Source organism: Thalassophryne amazonica, chromosome 12, assembly GCF_902500255.1.
Source record: "Thalassophryne amazonica chromosome 12, fThaAma1.1, whole genome shotgun sequence".
NCBI classification, from domain to species: domain Eukaryota; kingdom Metazoa; phylum Chordata; class Actinopteri; order Batrachoidiformes; family Batrachoididae; genus Thalassophryne; species Thalassophryne amazonica.
This window is the reverse complement of record NC_047114.1, coordinates 53,087,412-53,101,633: the sequence shown is the minus strand read 5'-3', so window position 1 is coordinate 53,101,633 and position 14,222 is coordinate 53,087,412. Positions and strand designations below refer to the sequence as shown.

The 14,222-nt window shown below is 39.4% G+C and overlaps 1 protein-coding gene across 1 annotated transcript in view; it reads left to right on the top strand.

Moving 5' to 3' along the window:
- astn1 (astrotactin 1) overlaps positions 1 to 14,222 on the top strand; it is a 1,400,536-nt gene that overhangs the window by 1,346,353 nt on the left and 39,961 nt on the right. The window lies entirely within an intron of this gene.

Genomic DNA, 14,222 nt, shown 5'->3' with positions numbered 1-14,222 from the left:
GTTACAATTAACATTACCATTACCATGATCATAACCAAACTTAGGTGAAATAATAAAAACTGATGCACATATTATATTCATTTATCTGTCCATCCATCCATTTTCTAAACCAGCTTATTCTAGTTAAGAGTCACCAATGGTATAACAGGATCTTTGGGGCGTTATTTCCCCATACTAAGAAACATGGTAATCAATGGGATACGCCACATAATGTTTTATTTAAAAAGTCCCTGAACCCACACCCAGTTTAAGATCCCACTCAAAATCAACACAGCTTGTCCTTAATCAAAAACCTGTGTCTCCACTATTTCATTAAAATCCATACATACAGTGGTAGGCACAGCTAACCAAAAACTTAGCTTCAATAACCATTAATCAGATAAATGAAAAGTTATCTTTTATGACGATAAACCGATAAGCTGCTAAAAAAAATTATCTTTATTGCAGATAACCGATAACAATTAGTATTGATTCAGACGCGGCCACATCAGATTAGACTGTCGACTTCTGATAAACCAGTTTCACTTTAAGCACCGCAGGGGCTGCTGGGTAAATTCAAGGATCACAAACAAACATGAACGCACGAAAAATGAATAAATAAAAAAATAAAACCCCAAATACTCTCATCAATGTTCAAATGCAGTAAAACACAGTATTAGAAGTCACAGTTTATCTCAGTATTAGATACAGCATAATTTACAAGCTAAAAGCTGCCGCTTTTTTCACACGCTTTCAACCCTGCAGCTTAAACAACTGAAATACGTAAATTAATGCATTGATTGGCAGAGTAAAATACACATAGTAAATATAAATTCTTACCTGTTAGTTTCAGTGGGATTAATCTGAAAAAATAATCATCCTGAGATTATCCAAAATGGTCTAAACAGTAAAGAAACGTCCCAGTCTGTACACAGCTGTGCCGTGAGAGCTCCTCTCTCCCACCGAGTCTTGGTGATACCGTCACCCACAAAGAATTAAAATAAAATAATGTTAAAATGTGTGTGTTTTGTTTTTGTGTCGAGTGGACAATAACACTTCTTCTGCACCAGCTGGTGCATTTACTGCCACCTATCGGGCTGGTGAGTGATCGCTGAGATTTTACAAAACCTTAACTCCTGGCAGCAATAGTCATTTGTTTAGAAGCAGTGAAGTAATTCAGTGTCCTTTAGATATTCAAATAATTATTTTTGCACAGTGTGTGATGGGTTTTGCAGCAGATTTCCAAGGCACGGAAACACTGTAACGTCCAAAGTGAACCTGAACTACACTACCCACAATGCTCCCTGCATCGACTGGCCAGTCACTTTTGCGCTTAATAGTGATGTCATCAGCAAGCGACAGCCAGTTGATAATTGGTCCTATGATGGTTTTAAATCTTATCTGAAAAGCTAATCCGCTAACAAAAACATTAGCTTCGATAATTATCTGCTATCAGATTAGCTGAACTGTGCCCACCACTGCGTACATAATTGTTATTCTGTCCACTGACAGAGTAACTGGGCTGAAACTATTACCTCCAGTGCAGAAACAATGCTGTCGGGCTGAACACTAGAATTTGGAAGGTGCTGTTCATTCACATGAGCGAAAGTGAAGGTTTTGTTCTCAGTTAAAATATGCATTCCTTCAAGCAAATTGTTCATCAAGTTTTGCTTATAGACAATTTATCAGAAGGACCTAATAGCATACAATGTCCTGGAGGTCTGTCCTGAGTCAGACTTATTGGAATATCAAAGGACTGAATCATTCTTACAATGTGTACACAGTGTTCTCTGCATTTGTGTCCAGAATTTCAATAAAAAATAATGATTAAAGGCATAGTTCCTTTGGAGTTTTTACGATTTAAGTCATAAAAAGGATTTTCTTTGGCACCGCTGTAATGTTCCTGAATATTAAAATTAAAGATTAACCAGCTTATTTTAGTAAAATGATCAAAATCGCCTTGTCTGGAAATAATTTGCAATTACGACCCATATGTGTTAAAATACAGCAACAAGATGTTATGAGACACGTCTATGGCAATGCCATGGCTGATGTGGAGGATTTTCTGACCCTCAAATGGCATACTGTTGGCACACTACATGTGCTAGATGAAGCTAATAAACATAAGCCACCAAAGATCTTGCTGGGAAAAACTCCAAATAAAATACAGTCAGGTTTCACATGAATGGTTTGCTGGATATCTGCTGGACAGGTAAGACAACACACACAGTTATAGGTAAACATTGTTAACTTCATGCATTTGTCTCTTCTAGATTGGATTATTGAAGTGTACTATTTTCTGGTTTACTGCAGTCCAGCATTAGGGGTCTCCAATTGATTCAAAATGCTGCTGCCAGACTTTTCAATTTCAGTTCAATTCAATTTACTGAACTTATAGAGCGCCAAATCATGACAGCGTTGCCTCAAGGCACTTCACAGAAAACAACAACAAATTAAACCCAAAGATCAAAGAGTGTAATTAAAAGATTTAAAGCATAATAAAAAAGTAAAAAAGCAAAAGGAATAAAAAGCATAGTAAAACAATATGTTACTCATATAAAATAGAAAACAAATGCTTCTTCAGTCGCGACTTATAAATCTCAACAGCGTCCAACTGCCTCACTAATGCAGGGAGAGCATTCCATAGGACCGGGGCAGAATACAAGAAGACTTTTGACACAAAACAGAAAGTTTGACCACATTACACCCATTTTGGCATCTCTTCACTGGCTTCCTGTCTTTGTGAGATCTGATTTTAAGGATCTGCTACTAGCCTATAAAATTGTTCATGGACTGGCATCTCCCTACCTAGCTGATCGTGTGTTATATCGATCATTGTGTTATCTGTAAGATCTCATGGTGCAAACTTTGTGCACTCACCAGCCACTTTATTAGGTACACCTTGCTAGGCCTGGGTTGGACCCCCTTGTGCCTTCAGAACTGCCTTAATTCTTTGTGGCATACAACCCAATTCTGTTCATTTGAATACACCACAAAGACAAGATATTTAATGTTCAAACTGATAAACTTTATTGTTTTGTGCAAATATTTGCTCATTTTGAAATGGATGCCTGCAACACATTTCAAAAAAGCTGGGACAGTGATATGTTTACCACTGTGTTTCATCATCTTTCCTTCTAACAACACTCAGTAAGCATTTGGGAACTGAGGACACTATTTGTGAGTGTCATGATTAGGTATAAAAGGAGCATCCTCAAAAGGCTCAGCCATTCACAAGCAAAGATGGGGAGAGGATCACCACTTGGTGAACAACTACGTGAAAAAATAGTCCAACAGTTTAAGAACAATGTCTCTCAGCATTCAATTGCACAGAATTTAGGGATTCCATCATCTACAGTCCATAATCAGAAGATTCAGAAACTCTGGAGAACTTTCTACACACGTAAGCTACTTGTTTAAAACCAACACTGAATGCCTGTGACCTTTGATCCCTCAGGCAGCACTGCATTAAAAACTGACATCATTGTGTAAAGGATCTTATCGCATGGGCTCAGGAGCACTTCAGAAAACTATTGTCAGCTAACACAGTTCGTCACTACATCTGCAAGTGCAAGTTAAAACTCAAAACTCCATTTAACCAGTCTGCCTATTCTCCACTGTCCTCTGACACCAGCAAGGAATTTTTGCCCACTCTCAACTACCACTCACTGTATCGTGTTTCTGTTTTGGACCATTCTCTGCAAATGGTTTTGCGTGAAAGTCACAGTAGATTACCAGTTTCAGAAATACTCAGACCAGCTCATCTGGCACCAACAACCGTGCGATGTTCAAAATCACTTAAATCCACTTTCTTCCTATTCCGATGCTCGGTTTGAACTTCAGCAAGTCGTCTTCACTGACTAGATGCCTAAATGCATTGAATTGCTGCCATGTGATTCACTAATTATCTCTTTGTGTTAGCAAGTAAGTGAGTAGGTGTACCTAATAAAGTGTCCGGTGAGTGCATATTTGCCATGGAATCGAAAATAAATATTTTGACAGCAATAAAATTTTCTTTTTATTTTTCAGTATACTGTATCACAGAAATATTGGTACTTTATAATAACTTCATTTCAACAAAAAGTCAATTTTGCCATTTTTGTGGAAAATCGAAAGGGAACACATTTTTTACTTTAAGAGCAGTAAGAGTTTCCAAACCTCTGTTTTCTACTTTGTAATTTTTATTTCCATTTACATTGACTCTGTAAATTGTTAAACTACATATAGAGTACAGCTGCCCTGTGTGTTTAGTATAACTCATGCAGAATCATTTCTGATAAGACAAAGTACAGACGTCATGCTTAATAAAACCCAGACAGTCAACCTAAACAAACAAGTCCAATCTAATCCTACTTTATTTCCAGCATATTTACAGACACTTTCAAAAGCAGCATGCACAGCCAAATCTCTACGGCATCATCTTGTTCAGTGTTTTGTGCTGTCCCACTTGTTTTCATTCTCAAAGGTGGATTAACTTTCAGCCTCCAAAATGCTGTCTTTGATTAAAGGCTGTTTGTGTGAATTAGAATTACAAGGGAAACTCATTTAAACTGACTCGGATGCAGAGTGCGCTTAACCTCTGTGACATCACGGGCCCATTGAGTAACATGCCACAAGGGAGGGGCCCAAATTGCCCCAAAACAACGGCTAAGTACCCATAATGTAAAATTGTAGCTTAATGTTTTATAATCAGAGCCATGTGTACCATATAAAAAGCACTTATAAACACCAGTTGGCAGTACAGGGTTTCGTTTTGGCAGGTGAAACTGATTAGCAAAAGCTCCCTTACTCATCTGGCCGTCTGAGGGTTCCCCCACCCTAAGCAAAAGCTTGTTTTTAATGGGGGCCATGCTGGAAAGAGTTGATGAAACTGGGGGAGTTGCTTCTGAAGTATTCCATTAAAATACACTTACATTAAGAGCCCCCCAATTAAGTTAAAGGGAGGGGTGATTAATGTTAATAAAGGCACCTAAGAGCTGGGAAACCAACAGAGAAGTGCATTCAAGGTGAGGCCCAACTACGGGGGTAGGAAGTACATATTGTTTAGCCAAGTCATCAAACTAACATTAGACTTTCCTGTGATCCCAGCTCCACAGTGAGCTTGAGCTGTTGCTGTCTATTGTTACAGATTGAGTTAGCAGCCTGAGAAGTTGCTGTCCAACAAATCCACCACCGTGCGTGTTGGTGTGCTGACCAGTTGAATGAATGAATGAATGAATGAATGAATGAATGAATGAATGAAAACTGTTTATTTCGAACATTTGATACAACAACAATTACAAGATAGATCAGTAAAGACAACAACAAAAACATGTCCGAAAAGGGGTAGGGTGTAGTTCACTGTAACATCCAGCTGTTTGCTCCTCTGATGATATTTGACCGTTGGGGGAGAGAAACACAGTAGACACATGGTTGTGCTAATGACAGGACAAAAATACAACTGATATCACTTTTAGCAAACCAAAATAATCTCTGTGCAATGATCAGACTTTGGTTTTCAAGGAAATGTTGATGTTGGTCTCGATCTGTAAAAGCACCTAAGATCTGCTTGATCATTGTCATTTAAATGAACACTGAGGAAAATTGAAAGCTGATGCTTCCCCCTTGTTTAAGCATGAATAAAGATGAGTTTTAATTCACCCTTAACCAAATGTTTTGCACACAGACTGTTAAAAAAAACACAGACTGTACAAATAATGGACAAACCCTCTTTGATGTCAACCACAGGTTTTCTGAAAAGTGGGTTTGAAGCTCAGGTGGAGTGGACTGTGGATGTTGACATTTTTGGCAGTCAGTGCCTGATTCCACCTAAAATCTAGCTAACCTATAAATGGAAAAATAATTGAACTGCCTGAATATATCAGTGTTACCAAGCAAGCTTAGGCCAACAACCTAGGTAACCTTGGTTTGGGGGATCAATTAATGGATATTTTGATGGACTGGATGATGCATCTAATAATGGGAGCCTTGAGTGCTGGGATTAAAAACCATGATAGCATATAGCCTGAATAACTGTGACAGTAACAGAATAGCTAATGTCACTGACCTGTCAATACCATTAGTTACAGTATGTATGAGGAGTGATTGAAAAGTTTTGAGCTGTGACAAATCAAATCACTTTAGATCAGAGCCCTCTGCTTGGCTGTGAACCCTTCCTGTGACATGCACCTGCTAAATGACTGAGATCACAAAAGGCTGTGTTTTGTCACTTTTACGTTTTCACTCCTTCCTCTCCCATCATATTTTAATTTGCAGTGCGCCTGCCGATTCCATTTTGATCATGGATCAAATACTTTTGGCAGAAAAGTCCACATATATGACCAACTTCACAACACAGAGTCGGAAACGTCATTGCATGACCATGGAATTACGGAGCTGGAGAAGCATAAATCAGGCTGTAGGTTAAGGTACCATGCCGCAGATAACTTAGAAAAAAGGGTGACTCGACTAAATGTATTCTTGTCCAGCGCTTATCAGATGAAGTTTTGACCCAGTCAGTAAATGAGACGGATTCCTATTCAAAGTCAGGCTTTTAATCAAGGAAGTATGTAAGCCTAATTGGAGCAAGTTATTCCCCATAGATTGTTTGGTGCGTCTTGGCTGTAACCAGCCCATTACATACATATAATAGATTTTGTCCGTCTTATACGTATAACAGATTTTGACCATTTCAGTCATATAGATAGACAGATAGATAGATATGAACTTTATTGTCAGATCATGGATCTGAAATTTGTTTCGCATGTTCAACAGCTCCGTATAACACAAGGACAATAGACATCATACATTAAAACAATTACATCACACAAAGAAAACAACAATAAACAATCATCCATTTGCCTTCACACTCTGACTCTATGAACTAAGCTCCTCATTTAGTTTCAAGATAGACTGATGTATAAATGAGTTCTTAAGCCTGACTTTGTTATAGCGCGGCACACAATAGCGTCGCCCTGATGGTAAGAGCACATATTCAGAATTTAGGACATGGCTGGGGTCAGAGGCGATGTTCTTTGCTAACCGCATCATGTTGTTGTGATATGCAGCTTCATACTGACCATCCAGAGACTGTCCCACTATCTTAGAGCAGATTTTAAGCAGTTGTCTAAGCCCAGATTTAGCAGTGACGGACAGACAACTGAACCACACAGCGTTACAATACTGCAGAACACTGAGGATGATGGAAGTGAAAAACAGCAACAGCACCTGATGAGAGACCCCAAAAGACTGCAGGCGATGAAGGAAATGGATTCTTTGTTTGGTCTTTTTACAAACAAAGTGTATGTGATGTTTCCATGACAATAAACAATAATAATAACAATATAATGGATTTTGTTAATTTTATATGGATTTAGATTATAATGGACAAAATTAGCAGGTCCACCTGAATCCATTATATGCAAGTTTTACTGTATACGTAAGATGCACCACAGTATAATTCCTCCAGTACTATTTTAGCAACAACGCGACTTAAAGTATGAGTAACTGTGTTTTGCAATAATTTAAATATTGCATGATAATTTACAACTATTTTGTGGTATTCTACTGGCCTATACACTTACAAAAATTATTATTATTATTATTATTATTATTATGTAATTTTAAAAAATATAGCTGCATATTCACTTTTGTTGGAACTGATGTTGTGTTGACATACCAATAAAAGTGGGGGGGGGGGGGGGGGGGGCATGAAACGCTACATTTATTATAACTCTAGGATTCCACAGAATTGTATATTAGCAAATCACAAAAAAATTGAGTTCAAGGACATTATACAAAGAACATTTGTTAAACATGACCTGAGAGCAACACAATTTCTCTCAGGTCCTGTCATTGTGTTGTAAATGCTGCGATCTTTCATAAACACACACAGACACACACACAGACATAAGCATCCATACACGCAGACACATAGTCTGACCTTCCACAATGAGCACAACTTATTCCACCAAGTGATTCCTCAAATTCCTTGTCACAAACAATGAAAACCACATATAAACTTAATTTTGCAAATATGGACAATAAAACCCCGACTCAATGTTTGTCTCACTGTGAAGTCATATCAGCAGTATGAGGAAACAAAAGAATGAAGAAATGTGGCTTTATCTTTGTTGTGGCAGCAGATTTCCAGATTTACCATTTAAGAAACATATCAGGTCACATTGACGAGACTGTCTGGCATCCACTGGAGGACGTTTTTGTTTCCACTTTCATGAAACATTGCATGATGTTTTAATTAAAACCATAAACCCGCCGTAGACCCGTCCATCCAAAGCTTGGCACTTCTTGCGAGGCCCAGACCTTGTCATCACTGAGGGAGTACCCATCATTTAAGGCATGCTGCTTGTCTGTTGACTTAGAAATGCTAGATGTTTTGGCTGCTCTGAAAGAAAATCCTCATCATTTTAGTCTTGAACATTTCCTTGGATTCTGTGACTTTTGATGACCTGAAAAATATTAGACCTTTTTTGATGTTCTGTTTTTGATGTTCTATTTTCTTTACACCACACTATATCTCTAGTCAGAGCAGTGTGGTGCTAATGAAATGCACCAGCAGACTGATGCTTATTGTGTGCACAAGGTGTGTTTTTATCTACATAATTTCAAATTATGATTTCTTTGTGATTTCATCATGAAGTCGCTCATACCAATCGATCATGAATATTTGACTGATCATTATGAATGTATGAATCATGAGCCTTTAGACAAATTGGTTGTAGTGATGTTGGAGTGGTGGATAAGTGGTTAGTGTGCTTGGTTTCAGTGCAGAAGGTTCCTGGTTCAAACCCCACCCCTGCCACATTTCTCCATATAATGTGGGGGTGTGCCAGGAAGGGCATCCGGTCAAATAAACATGCAGCTCCATCTTGAATCTGCTGTAGCGGCCCTGAGTGAAAACAAGGGAGCAGCTGAAGGGACTTACTATTGGTTGTGGAGATTTTATGGTAAATGTGTTTTTTGTTGGACTAGTATTTTTATTATCCGGATTATCTGGAGACAGTAGCCAAAGTAATGTTCCACCATGGTGCGGGAAAACACACACACACACACACACGCGCACAGAGAGAGGAGTGATTACAATATCCTGCACAACTGGAATGGTTAATCTAGGTGGAATTTCCATCAAGAACTCATGGTCATACTCTCAACAGATTGTCTACACTGTTCTCTGGCTTTTTATGGTTGATTGTCAGACCCAGATGTCTTTGGTACAGGTCTCTTCAGAGGATCGTTGGATACCTTTGGTATGACTTTGTGCCAAAGTAACACTTACTTAGGGAGATGAAGTTGAGGAGTATCACTTGCATTATAAGGAAAAGTCAGCTACCATATTTTAACCATGTGGCGCATTTCCCTGACCATGATCCAGCACACAGGTGTCTCAGTGTTAAGGATCCAGTGGCTGGTGGACACCCACATTCCACCTGGTTGCTGCAGATAGATGGCTAATTTGAAGAGGTAGGGATGGACCATGTCTGCATGGGTGGGTCTCATCCAGGACCAGGACATCCAGCTCATTGTTGGCTTACATCATAAAATTGGTCAATTTATTCATATGTAAATTCAAATATGTAAAATGTTCATAACAGTCCCTAGTTCCACAAGCATTTCACAATTATGTCTCTGTTACATACAGTATTTTATGATGGCACATGATAACATGATAACACAAGTATATTATTAATTTTTTTAAATTAATATATTGTCAAAAATTTCAAGGAGCACATAGAACCTTTATTACTGAACATACATAACAGAGCCTGGTTGTTTCATGACAGGTTGCCCTTTATTGTTCCATGCAAATGTTATGTTAAAGATTGGCTAGCAGATGTCACCATATCTAATTGTATCAAAAGCTTCAAAACACTGAACCATTGCTTCATATTAATTCAGTGGTTCACTAATTTTCATCAACAAATTCATCAGTGACCACTAATTATTACCACATGTGCCTGGATAGACTTACAATCATGAATGCTTTGATGTTGTGTTGTGAACTGGGACGTTAATTAATGTGCAACAACCTTAAACACTAACTTACTGAAGAATGAAGCAGAGAGTAACTCACCTGGATCTTCTCGCACAACATCTAATCCGGTCAGTACCTGATGCCTGTGATCTGTGAATGTTCCCAGCATCCAAATCACCAGTTTTGTTTGTTTCTATTGTCTTACCACAGATTTTAACTCATTTTGTTTGGCTGTGGTACTTTTTTTTTTTTTTAGTTTGGTAGCACTGTATAAATATATGATATCTAATGTGCGCCTTTAAAACAGACTGATTTATAGCACACACAAAACACTTTGGCATAAATTTAAAAATCCATAAATACGCAAAAATGTGCAAATTAATTCTCACATGCCTATATCTCAAAATAGCTGTCAATCAAAACGGGATTCAGCCTTTCGACTGATCTTCCAATCATTATGCGGTGATCCAGCGTCTAGGCATGCCCACAGCTCCATTCACCCCTAGAGATGCTCGGTGTCCGGGGGCCGTGGCATTTATCCAATGACCGTTGAGTTTAGAGGCAATGAAAAAAACCTTTCCAGGCAGTCCCATTGAAGTTAATGGACACTCAGCTTCTACGGGCAAATGCATTGACCACAGACCGTATGAGAAAAAGATTTATGAGAAGTTAACAAAATAGAGTCAGTCAATTTGTGATAAGTATCTGATTCTGAATGAACTTGTCTTGACATTTTAGGGGAAGCTGAGCTTCCCTTGCAGTGCCTCTGCTACATACATCCTGAACTGTGTCATTTTTCTAAAGTCATCATGTCGCCTGTACTCTTGCCACCTCTTCAGCATTCTCTACACTGAGAATTTTGATGATGAGTTCCTATTTTGTTTTAGTTTATGGCATGAGGCTTAATAATAGGCTTCCATTAATACTCACAAATACCACATAATGTTTCCAACTTTGCCTCAAGAGAAACACAAAATTTTGTGCCATTGCCACCCATCCAGGGTGGCACAGTAGCTTAGTAGTTACTGTTGTTGAGAAGGTCCTGGGATTGCTTTCCACCTGGTCCTTTCTGTGTGGAGTTTATATGTTCGCCCTGTGATTGCGTGGGTTCCCCCTGCGTCCCTCTGCTTCCCCCAAACACTTGCATGTTAGGTGAATTGAAAAGTTAAAATTGTCTGTATGTGTGAATTTGTTTGTCTGTCTATATGTGACCCTACAATAGGCTAGCAGCCTGTCCAGGGTGTACCCTGCTGATTGCCCTATGACTGCTGGCATAGGCTCCAGCTCCCCTGTGACCATTAATTGGAATATGTGGGTATAGAAAATAAATGATTGATTACATCCACAGAATTGTTTTCCTTCTTGTGTGCTCTTCTACTGTGTGACCAAAGTACGAGTATTGATCACATTTTGATCAACCTTGGTTAAATGATTGAGCTAATTACAAAACAAGAGCACTGTACTTGCAAAATGCAAACCTCCAAAGACACTACTTTCCAATTACACAAATTTTTACCTTGGAAGAAAATTTCTGTTAAAAAAGTCCTGTTAGAAAAAAATGGCTTTTCATTCTTAAAAAGAATCAAATATCTGCTAAATCTGCAATATGGATCATCAGATGCGGCTCAATCTTAATCTGTTCATTGAGAGTGTCAGTTTGCACCTTATTGTCACAAATGAGAATGATTAAGGGACTTTTGATTGAGATATAATAATACAATAACATGCACTTGTCATGCAGTATGCATTTTCAGAGGCCCAACGTCAATGCCCAGTTGCCCAAAATGACCGATATTCGCCCGAGTTAGTCGAGGGGGAATATCGGTCATTTTGGGCAACATTTGTGAGTGCCAGTCTGCACCTCACTTTCAAATATGAGAGTGATTGGGGCATGTTTGATTAAGATATAATGTAAATACAGTGGGGAAAATAATTATTTGACCCCCTCTCAGTTTTGCAGGTTTTCCCAGCTACAACGAATAGAGAGGTCTGTAATTTTTATCGTAGGTACACTTCAACTGTGAGAGACAGAATCTAAAAAGAAAATCCAGAAAATCAAATTGTATGGTTTTTAAATAATTAATTTGCATTTTATTGCATAAAATAAGTATTTGAACACCTACCAACCAGCAAGAATTCTGGCTCTCACAGACCTGTTAATTTTTCTTTAAAAAGCCATCTTATTCTGCACTCTTTACCTGTATTAATTGCACCGGTTTGAACTTGTTACCTGTATAAAAGACACCTGTTCACACACTCAGTCAATCACACTCCAACCTGTACACCATAGCTAAGAAAAAAGAGCTGTCTAAGGACACCAGGGACAAAACTCTAGACCTGCAGAAGGCTGGGATGGACTACAGGACAACAGGCAAGCAGCTTGGTAGAAGACAGCCACTGTTATGATTATTTATTAGAAAGTGGAAGAAACACAAGATGACTGTCAGTCTCCCTCGGTCTGGGATTCCATGCAATATCTCACTTTGTTGGGTAAGGATGATTCTGAGAAAGCTCAGAACTACACAAGAGGACCTGGTCAATGACCTGAAGAGAGCTGGGACCACAGTCACAAAGATTGCATTAGCAACCCATGGTGCTGTCATGGTTTAAAATCCTGCAGGGCAGCAAGGTCCCCCTGCTCAAGCCAGCACATGTCCAGGCCCGTTTGAAGTTCACCAGTGACCATTTGGATGATCCAGAGGATGCATGGGAGAAGGTCGTGTGGTCAGATGAGTCCAGAATAGAGCTTTTTGGAATCAACTCCACTTACCATGTTTAGAGGATGAGAACCACCCGAAGAAAACCATTCCAACCGTGAAGCATGGGGGTGGAAACATCATACTCTGGGGGTGCTCTTCTGCAAAGTGGACAGGATGACTGCACCGTATTGAAGGGAGGATGGATGGGGTCATGTATTGCAAGATTTTGGCAAACAACCTCCTTCCTTCAGTAAGAGCATTGAAGATGGGTTGTGCCTGGGTCTTCCAGCATGACAATGACCCCAAACACACTGCCAGGGCAACTAAGGAGGGGCTCTGTAACAAGCATTTCAAGGTCCTGGAGTGGCCTGGCCAGTCTCCAGACCTGAACTCAATAGAAAATCTTTGGAGGGAGCTGAAACTCCAAACCTGAAAGATTTGGAGAAGATCTGTACGGAGGAGTGGACCAAAATCCCTGTTGCAGTGTGTGAAAACTTGGTCAAGAACTACAGGAAATGTCTGACCTCTGTAATGGTAGACAAATGTTTCTATACCAATTGTTAATCTCTGTTTTTCTAGGGGGTCAAATACTTATTTTATGCAATAAAATGCAAAATAATTATTTAAAAATCATACAGTGTGATTTACTGGATTTTTTTATTTTTTATTCTATCTCTCACACTTGAAGTGTACCTACGATAAAAATTACAGACCCCTCCATTCTTTGTAAGTGGGAAAACCTGCAAAACTGTCAGGGTGTCAAATACTTATTTTCCCCACTGTATATGAGGTCTGTTAGAAAACTATCCGACCTTTTTATTTTTTCTAAACCTATATGGATTTGAATCATGTGCGCTTTCATCAGCCAAGCTTGAACCTTTGTGCGCATGTGTGAGTTTTTTCACGCCTGTCGGTTGCGTCATTTGCCTGTGGGCAGGCTTTGAGTGAGCACTGGTCCACCCCCCGCATCGGATTTTCATTGTCAGGAAAATGGCTGAGCGATTGGAGCAGCGCTGAATCAAATTTTTCCAGAAACTGTGAGAGACAGCCAGGTGGAAACCATTCGGAAGATTCAGACGGCTTTCGGTGAAAATACTCTGGGCGTCACACAGATTAAGGATCATTACAACCGAATTAAAGACGGCCCACAGCGGCGCAGGGCGCGCCGCGCTCTGAGCGGACATTGACAGGCTGAAACGACCAGATCATTTCCAAAGTGAAGGCTGTGTTGATCCGGGACGTCGTCTGACTACCAGAGAAATTGTGGAAGAGGTGTACATCAGCACTTTTGCAGCACATTCCACTGTTACAGGAGATTTTGTAATGAAAGACGTGCGGAGGAATTTGCGCGTCGGGACGGAGCCGCTCATGGCGCACAACAAAAAACACCTCCGTGTTGGAAGTCTCACAGGACAAGTTGTGACATGCCCAGCTGTTACACAATTTCTCGGATACTCACTCGACTGAAAAGCCACCGAAAGCCGTCTGAATCTTCCGAATGGTTTCCAATTAATGGTTTCCAATTCTCTGATTTTGAGAAGAATCAGTTCAACATCAATGCCACAAGCTAAAGC